Source organism: Thermobia domestica, chromosome 3 (genome assembly GCF_964235325.1).
Source record: "Thermobia domestica chromosome 3, izTheDome1.hap1.1, whole genome shotgun sequence".
NCBI classification, from domain to species: domain Eukaryota; kingdom Metazoa; phylum Arthropoda; class Insecta; order Zygentoma; family Lepismatidae; genus Thermobia; species Thermobia domestica.
The window spans coordinates 337,564,987-337,575,332 of NC_137456.1; positions in this window are offsets into that span (position 1 = coordinate 337,564,987).

Genomic DNA, 10,346 nt, shown 5'->3' on the forward strand with positions numbered 1-10,346 from the left:
AAGTTTCGGCAGCGAGGATGCGCAAGGGCTAGGGAAAATTTCCAATACGAGGGCGAGTGAGGGCGATGCACAACACTCTTCGCCAGGGCGAGGACGCGTCTTCAGCGCGAGGGCGATGGACAAATCCTTTCGCAATGGCGAGGATCAATTGTTACTGGAAAGGTGAGGGTGCGCGAAGGCGAGTGAACGAGGTCGTGGGTTGCCCGAGGGAGAGGAACAATTTCCTTCGCGAGAACGAAGGCAAGCGAGGGAGACGGACAAGCCTTCTTAACAACAACTATTTTGAATTTGCAGTTTGACAACTTTTTAGAAGAATATAATATTTAAAATAACATCTGCTATGTCCCTTATATCATAGTTGATGTCATAGTAAGATTATAGAATGGTCGTATTCTTTCTTTCACTTAATTGCAGTGGACAATTTCTCTTGTGTGCTTCTACATAATTATTAAAAATAATAATGCAAATGAATATATTTACATGTTTGCCATGAAAGTTTCCTGATGGAAATAGCGCTACGTTTAGAAGTGAGTGTGCCTCATTGTTGCCCTGCCTATCTAAAGACTTTTTTAGTTAAAAAGTGTCTACACTCTCGCGTTTAAAGATTACTGATGGACATACAGTGACTCACGTCATTCAGCAGTAAATCACATAATCTTAAGAGCGCTGATATCTGAACGAACACAAGCAGTGAGAGAACCAACAGAATGCAGTAGATTAGATGGAAAAGGACTTGATTGAATGAGTTTTGATCATAGATTGCCATTTTGCACTGGGCTTGCTCGGGCTCGGACTCATTCCTTTCAACTAGGCTCGCGCTCGGGTTCAGTTCCCTCAGTTCGTCTCGCGCTTAATTATTAGATGAATAGTTTATGTTGTTTCTGGAAACAAGCAATATGTTGTTGCTTCACACAAAACAAAGTTTTATATGTTCAAAGTATACACACACACACACACACACACACCCTGGGGCACTCTAGTATATGCAATATAGTGTATTTGCAAATTAGTTGGGAAGCTGTGGTCCCGGAATAGTGTTCCAAGTCGGGCCCTGCATCTTCTAATTCCATTATACTACCTTTTTATCCGTTACTTTGAAGCAAGAAAGGTTTAAATTTGTAACTATATGAGTTCCCTCAGGAACAGACTCTACTTTTAATTGTTTGAAGACATATTGTAATGCTATAAACACTTAAATATGATAATTTCTTTAATAGTTCTTATGGAGTAGTATGAAGTTCGTTCAGACACATGGTATTATTATTACCGTAAATACGCGAGTAATTTTCGCCCTCGCATAATTTTCACATCCCAATTTTGAAGAGCATTTTCTGTATATTTTATTTTCCTCGCGTAATTTGCGCACGCGAGGATTTGACAGTGATTTGTAAGAAACCACACGGCTTCTTAATCAATTTTTTAATGTTATTTTTCTACAAATTTAGAATTAGTTGTTTGTTGTCAATTCTAGCTACAAAGAAAATGTGTACAGGTATTTTCGTGTTATTTTGACTGGGAAAAAAATAGATGATGTTCACTGATGTGGCTAATTTTTTTTTCGGTATAATTTACGCATCCTTGTTTCAAAACAACTTTTTTCCTCTAAAAAAGTGCGAAAATTAAGCGAGTAAATACGGTATTATTATTAGACAACAGACAATATTACCTACTAACCAACCAATACGCATTCTTTGGAAAGGTCGTCAGAACGAACCTTCAATTTACAGTACCCGAAGAGAAGATTTTATCTGCAGCTATAAAGTCTAAGATTTTATCTGCAGCTATAAGGCAATCTTGGACTGGAATCCTGGGCTGGATTCACGACGGACTCTTTGGGAGCAGATAAAGGTCTCTTCGATGATCTGAAGCTGCCGCAATAGGGACACTAAGGAGAGGGGCAAACGATACTTCGTCCTGTGATTACGCATAGATTTCTTTGAATTTAGTAGAGGTGTCTTCCTCATCAGCTTAGCTAAAATAGAAAATATGTTCTACACACAAAACTAACATTAAAAAATGGGCCAATTATTTTTGCAAATAAGAAATATATACCACATATTACAAAGGGTGTTATTGCTGGAATTGCAAACAAAATTCACCTAACTAGTTTCGTGCAAATAACTAACTCAATCTTTTACGAAAATCTTATATATTACCTTGTACGCTAATAGTTCATCAAAGAAACATTATACAATGACACTTTTTAAATCTCATCACCATTATCACTCTTTTAATTTGCACTATGAGACAAGACGATTTTTTTTTCGAATCTCGTGAGCAACACTAGTTAACCCGAGTCTTTTTCCTAAATGATCCGTGTGTAAAACCTATAAATCTGAAGAGTTTTATGAACGTTTAAAGATACACTAATCATTACACAGTATATCCCAACAATAAATATGGTTTAAATGTTATTAGATACACACTTCTTACATTTCTAGTGACGCAGACAGATTCTTTGAACATCTAGATAAGGGAATACATATTTTACGTAAATTTACAGAACGAGAGAAGTGAATTGTCGAGAATCGGGACAATAAAGAAGGTTCCAAGAATTGAGACGGGACGAGACTTCTATAAAATTTACAAGAAGAAATAATAAACGTACGGGGCGCGGTGGTTCGGTAGTAGAGCTTTCAACTCCGGTGCTTGTAATTTCTGGTTCGATCCCAGCTCGCGACGTGTGGATTTTGTGGTGGACAAATACAGTGCTCAGGGGTTTTCTTGGGGTTCTCCCGTTTCCTCGCACTTTCCTCATTCCATCATTTTATTCATTTGTCATCATCACCGCCTAATTTAACGTAACTCCCATAACCATGGGACGTAAAACTCAAACAATTCACTCCATTTTTCTTACTTCTAGTGTCGACTCGTCTCATGGGCAACACAAGTTTTGAACCGAAAGGTTTAAAGGAAACTCTTTTCAAATTTTACCTGAACATATTCATGTTAATATTAAGCGTCGAGTGGTCAATGATTTGTTCCACTTTAGGTAATCCGGACTAAGTTATACGATGGAATGTTTAATTTTCTTTGTTTAGGAGGTATTTTAAAGAAATAATTTAGGAAATATGCTGGAAAATTGAGGATCTGATCCTCGCGAGGGCTTTCCTACCCTAAAATAACCTCGCCCTCAATGATATGTGGAAGAAGGCGAAGGATAGCTTCCTACGCGAGGATGAGGGTTAACGAGGGCGAGGAGAAATTTCCAGTAGGAACGCGAGGGCGATGGACAGCAATCCTAATGAAGACGAGTTTGAACGAGGTCGAGAGCTAACTTTCACTGCGAGGGCCAATTTCAAGCACGAGGGTGAGGGCAAGCGAGGGCGATGGACAATTCCCATCGCCAGAGCGAAAGCCAACTTCCACTACGAGGCGAGAGTGAAGAACAACTCCATTCGCGAAGACAAGTTTCCAGAATGAGGACAATAATAACGAGGGTGAGAGCTGTCACCAGGAGGATGAGTGTGTGCGAGGATGATTTACAATTTCCTTTGCGACGGAGAGGGTGAAGAGGGCGAGGGCCAACCGCCACTGTGAGTGCGAGAGTGAGTGAGGTCCGAGTAAAATGAACATTATGTTCCAAAGAATCGAGTTTAAGAATGTGTCCACGCTTTCTGTTATTTCTTCAACTTATTTTTCAAAGTCGGGAATGAGGGAAAAGTAAAAAAAGAGAAAAATAGCAAAAAGAGAGAGAGTCGATTGGAATAAAACTCGAAAGGAAAGAGTAGTGTGTTGGACTAACCTCTGCTGTGTGAAGGGTGGTATATCTCACTTGTAGTCGAACTCTACATGCTACAGTGAGTCTCAGCAAAAAGTAAGTCCCGCCATATCTTGATTTATCGGAGACTGCTTAAAACACATCCGATCAGTTCGATAGTCCAGGGTTTTCTGCTAACCGGAACTTATCTATCTCCTCTCTAGACTCCTTATATAGTCTACCTCCTGGATTAACCTTGGGTAAGAATAGTGGAAGAGAAAGAACAAGGGGACTCCAAAGCAGAACAGAGGAGGTGGATCTGGAGGGAAGCCACAAAAGTTGATGGTATGAGGGAATGGAGGGAGCGCTCGAAACAAGCTACACCAGCGCCAGGGTTCCATCTGGCGGCAAATTAAGAAAATCCAGCCAGCTTATTAGCTATAGAAATGCGTCGCCAAAGATGTTTTTCATATTACACATTTTTCAAATTATATGTTTTATATATTTTTCTTTCTTTTAAATTTCTTGTTTTAACCATTTTGTTAGACAAGAACGTGATTGTTTTATTTACTTATTTGTACATGCTTTCCTCAGCGCTGAAGCCAGTTCTCTGCTTCAGCTGGCCGGACGCCTACTTTAACCAGGTTAACATGACCAATAAATTCTTTTCTCGAAACGCTCATTTCCAACTTCCTCCTTCTTTACTAATGTTTGCACATCCCTCCAGAGGGGCGCGGAGTTCACAATCTAGGGATCGAAAGCAGGCCATCAGGCTTACGCGCCTCATATGGCAATATTGTACATATATGTAAACTTGTAGTATGTACTTATTTCTAATAAATACATATCTTTGTGCATATAAGTTTCATTCAATGTATTTATCAATATGAAATAAGTCGAAATTCAACAGCAATGATTTCCACTTTAAAATACTTCAAAAAATAATATTGGTCAGGACTTTCAGAGAAATACTCCATTGTGCGATGCGGTTAAAAAAGTTGTAACATTGCTATTTAGAGATGTTACTTTAGTAAAGAGACACGGACTTCCCCATGATTGTACATTTTCCGCTAGAAGGGAGGGAGAAAATTTCTTAGTTTCCCTCCGGGTTTGCCAATGTTTAAGCTTGAATTCATCACTCTTATATTTGCAAATATTCGACGAACTTCTGTGGTTTAACGTTTCCTCAAGTGTGTTAAAACGTTGGAGTGCAACTTGGTCGAAAATGTATAATGTTTTTCTGACCAGTCATCATGAGTGTGGATTTCCCTGGGTTTTATTCTACCCACATTCTTGTGGCTTTGTATCAATACATAGCAAAATTTACGTTTTAGTTTGCGATAACAGGTATATAGCGCAAATTTCAGGGTAAATACAAAGTCGCTAAGCTCTCATGATCCCGAGATACAGAATTTTAGTTGAAGTTTACCACAAATTTTCTCAGCGTCAACGCAAATCGTTACGAATGAGTGTTTTAATCAATGATATCAACATAGAATTTATGCTTACTAAGCTTTCCTTTTCATACTGCAATCCAGAAATTTTGCGAGTATCGTTGTGGAATAGAAATTCACTGAAACTCCAGTGCTAGAAATTCTCTGAAACTTCCGGTTCCAGTTTAACCTACATTATAAAGCAAAGATGCAGGAAGGAGTTGTTTTGGGGATCAATTTAGCGTTGTGGGAGTATTTATCATCCTCTCTGTTAAACTTCTAATCAAACCACAAGTGGTGAAAAGGAAAACACTTCCGATTTTTAGTGTTTATAACTATCGGTATGGCTAGATCAAAAACGGTAAAAGATAGCGAAAAGCAGCTTTGTTTAATCAAGTATTTCAAGAATGTTCTATCTCGACTCTAACTTTCTACTAAAACCGAAGGTGGGGAAAATAAAAGTTTTCGTTTTAACGTTAATATCTGTATAATGAAGCTAGAAGGGCTTTTTTGTAATTCATGAAGTGCCCCAAGATTATATCACATATCAACACTAATCTCTATACTCAAACCGGAAGAAAAGATCCGGTTTCTATATTGAAAAATATTCCATGATCCTCTTTACGGTATTTACTAGTGTTCATTTATTTCCTTATTTTTACAATAAATCGACAGTCGTAACTAACCAGGAATAGGAATTCTGTCGTGTTCAATGGATGATTCCTTTGGTATTCATTCTGCTAACATCTTCAGGTTATAGCAGAAACAAGGACTCATCTGCAGGAGCTTAAATGATAAGTTGAAGAAGATATGTAGTTAATATTCTAGTATAGTAATTTCAGTCGTCTGTGTGTTGTCTTTATTATGATACTGAAGAGAACATGATGAGAAAGAAGATGGAAACGAAGTGAATGGAACTGAACAAAACAAGGTTAGTAGTTTCGTTAGTCGCACCAGCAGTTTATCAGTGAAACTATCACAGTCTTCGCCATCTATGTTGCCTTTTCTTTGCTCTGGGAGAGGTATTCATTAAAAATCCGAGAAGCAACGTGTGATGTTAGGGAACATTCCTTTGGAAATAACTGACGTAGTATGATTAATTCATGTTCCATATTCGCTCAACATTTATTTTTCCCACAAAATGGTCCTAATATCCACATGCTACCGCAGTGCCCAGGTTACATCTACGGATCTAAACAGACTTATTTGGAAAAAATGAAATGAAATCTTTGAGTTTTACGTCCCACGATTATGTCGGTTAGACTCACAGACTTATTTGGATGACAATTAACGTCGCAATGGACCCATTTGTAAATCCATAACAGAACGGACCAACTAAGAGGTACATAAACGTACAAGCGCATAGCTTGGATTTGGTTAAAAGGAGGGCATAGATAAGTTTTTTGTCTCTCTGTTTGATACATATATATATTCATATGGGGTGTCGGGTGAGAGAGAGAGAGAGAAAGCTTAATGCAAACCTTCTTGACGATTTGTTAACATGTTTCGCACTTGGTACGAATGGCTCCTGGCTTGATTCTTCTCAGAAAATCAAGAGTTTAGGTGCTGAGAGAGTTTAAGTGCTACTTAGAAAAAAAACGAATTTCAGACCTGAAGACTCGATAAGGGAATTATGGTTATTTTAACAGCAATAATGTTCTAAATTTGATTCCAGGTTGAGTCGGAATTCACACAAAAATATACTCCCATGGAACTACTCTTACAGGATCACTAGAATAGATAGCCTGCTGGGTTATTTGTATCTCAAAAATTAGTTCTGGTGATGAACTAACACATGTACAACATGCACCAATCAAAAGTATATTAATAGTACCTATCATGTCCAGATATAAAAATTGTGCTAAAATTTTTACATTGAAAATTCTTGTGTCTGTTTTTGTATAGATAGAAAATTATTTCTGATCATTTACTAGGTAAAATAATGGAAAATCGATGATTTTCCCAAGGCGATTAAAGTTTTCGATTTTTTTTTTTTTTTTTTTTTTAAGATTAAGATACTAATTGCATGCTTTATCCATACCTAGGCAGACAATGAATCTTCAAATTTTACAACCAAACGCTACTCAAGAAGTATAAAATATGCTCTGAGATGTCAATAGAGAATGAAAATTATCTGATAAAATTCCGTGGTCAGACAGTAAAGCTACACGCAAACGTATAGAATTAATGCAAACATTAACTTATCTCCTTACATATAGATCATAAGAAAGTGTGAACTACCCTTAAATTAAGTTTTTCTTTTTAATATTTTCAAATGCTAGGAAGCAATACACGATATGTTTGAAATACCTACTTCTGGAGTACGTAGGTTTGCATCCAGGATATCTGAAAAGGTGATTGTTTCTCTTAGACCAGCTTTTTATATCTTGTTGAATAATCACCTACATAAGGAACAAAGATGGAATCCTGTCCTCAGCAATTAACTGATATAAGTTACCAATCATAATCGGAGAAATATAACAACTAGGGTTCGAATCTCTATGACCAACCAAGTTGGAAATATACATGTTTTAAGACCGAAAAAACACAGACTATGATTTAAAATGTGCTCAAATACACACGAAGTAAATCATTTTTTACTGAAAATCTACTTAAACTTGAATTTTTAACAAACATATTTCTAAGAATAATCATTTGTTGACATTTTCGTAGTTATTTTCGCCTGAATGAATATCTGTAAGCTCTGAAGAATAGATCACAGCATATTACTGACATTATACGACAAAAGCTGAATGACCATCTCCTGATTCCTAATGATGACATATCTATTTAAACAAAAATGAAACCCGTCTAAAATATGAACAAAAATAAGCCTTTTTATCACTTCAGGCCCCCATGGCCTCACGCCAAAATATGGTTCAAATATACATATATATAACCAACAAAAACATTTTTTCATGACAACAGTCAGAAATATGTTTATATTCAATTATACATATAAAAGGATAACAGAATGAAGATATGACCTCATAGAAATCCGACCTTTATGAAAAACTTTATTTCTAATTTGCATCTTAACTCCGATGTTGCGACTGCTTTTACAACATAATGTTCAGCCGATGTTTGTCTCTGATGAGAGACAGAAGATATTGTACATTGATTTCAATGTAACTGTTCGTTGAAAAGTGTCTCAGATTATTTACTGTGTCCTCTGTCATAGGAAAGGAAGGTATGATATGCTTATCTTCGTAATGTACCTCACAAACTCTTTCCGTAATAATTTACATTTTTTCCGCAAATATGGAGCCCAGGAGTAGGTTTGGGCATGGAAATATAGGAAGAATTCGCACATAACACAGCTCACTCAAAATAGAAGATTCAATTTTTAAAGTTGAAAAATACAGAGGAAAGGAAAGTATTTTATTAATAACTACCAGAGCAACTAAATACTCTTAAATTTTATATATGATTCTTTGGCAAACTTATGAACCTCTCGAAAAGATGATGTACTCGGTAAATAAAAACTAAGCCGTCGTAAGGGGGCACGTTCTTGGGTGTCCCAAAACTCTTGATTAAGGCACTGTATATGTACATTGAATCTTCACTGGACATATTTAGGCATATCTATGTTGCATGTTTTGTGTCTTTTTATTCATGCTAATTACCTGTTTAATTTTAGTTATAACTATATTGTTGAATGTGTATGTGTAACTGAATATGAAGGGATTAATGACAATATTGATGTCTTAATATGTGATTTTTTAATTTCAGTTTCGTTGGTGAAGACAGCCAGTTGAAAATTACAAAAAAAAAAAAAAAAAAAATCCTATCGAGGACATTTTTGACGTTTAAATATGTTTACTATACGTTTAACTTCCAAGATTTTTTTGGACAAAAAATGAAAGGTTCATTTGTGGGCCAAAATTGTGAAGCAAATGGACATAATAACCAAAATTGAAGTCAATTTCCATTATAATTTAATTACATGGAATGCATGTATTCACAATTATACTATCAAGCTTTGCCTGCACGTGGGGAAGAATTACACGTATTATAGGCGCGAGTAATCAGTGTTTAATTCTTTGTTTTGTAGCAGATATTATCTTGAAGAGTAAAGCCAAACCCGAGGGCGTATATACTTTTATCTTTATTTGTAGAAGATTTTTAATATGTAGTTGAGTAATTCTTAACAGTTGTTTAGTTACTTAATGTATTCCAGAGTTAATGTAATACAAATATAATATCCGCGTAAAAGTCAAAGACCTGATTGCTGAAGTACATTTTACAATGTTTCTCGAAATACTGCTCGATTGGTATCCACTTTTTATATAGCCTTTATTGTAGACTTCAATGTTTTGACTTGGTCAATTTTGTTTCCACAGGTACGTTGGTATGACGAGCTGTTTTACCGCTATAGACGAAGCATGTAGCCAAAATTAGAGGCGTCTCCTAACGAAAAGCATTTCGGTAAAATCAAGAGGTTTCTTGTCTGGAACTAAGGAAAGAAAATCAACCTCTTCTACTGAATTAATGTTGTATATTGTTATATTAAAATATACGTTTAACGGATGAGTTCAGCACGAGAAAACTATATTTTTACCTATAAGATTTCCCTTACGAGCTGCCTTTAATTTGGACATTCGACGCCTCTTCACATCCATAGTCGCACACACAGAGATTGTCTAACATCTAGTGGACGTCCCTCTATATACTTATGAAACGTCCCTCGATATACGTATGAATTGTCCAGTGGACTAAACGTTCGTTTTACCTGCGTTTTACGTCTACGGCAGAATACTGGGTGTCTGTGTACGTTCATAAAGCTCAGTTTCTGACATCCGCACGACATACATTGCACTTTTATACAGCTACGTATCTGGTGTCCACTGGGCACACATTCGAATTCCTGAAGGTTTACTGGAAAAATTTTCGACAAAAGATTTACCTCTATTAGGGTGCACATCCATGACAAATGAACGTCTATAAACGTACACATCTATGTCTTGATCACATATACTGAAAATCTACTTACATCCGCAATGCCCCTCACTGACCCACTGACTCTTAAAAAAGCGGACATCTAATGGACCTTGCATGGGGTACTATTAAGATCAATACAAACGTTCAGTGGACATCCTCTTAGTGTTCTGTTAAGGTACACAATATGTTCATGGTTAAGTATCAATGGATGTTTACTTTCTCATGGACGCAGTTCGCACGTAACATGTTGGTCCATCTTCCATTCATTTAGA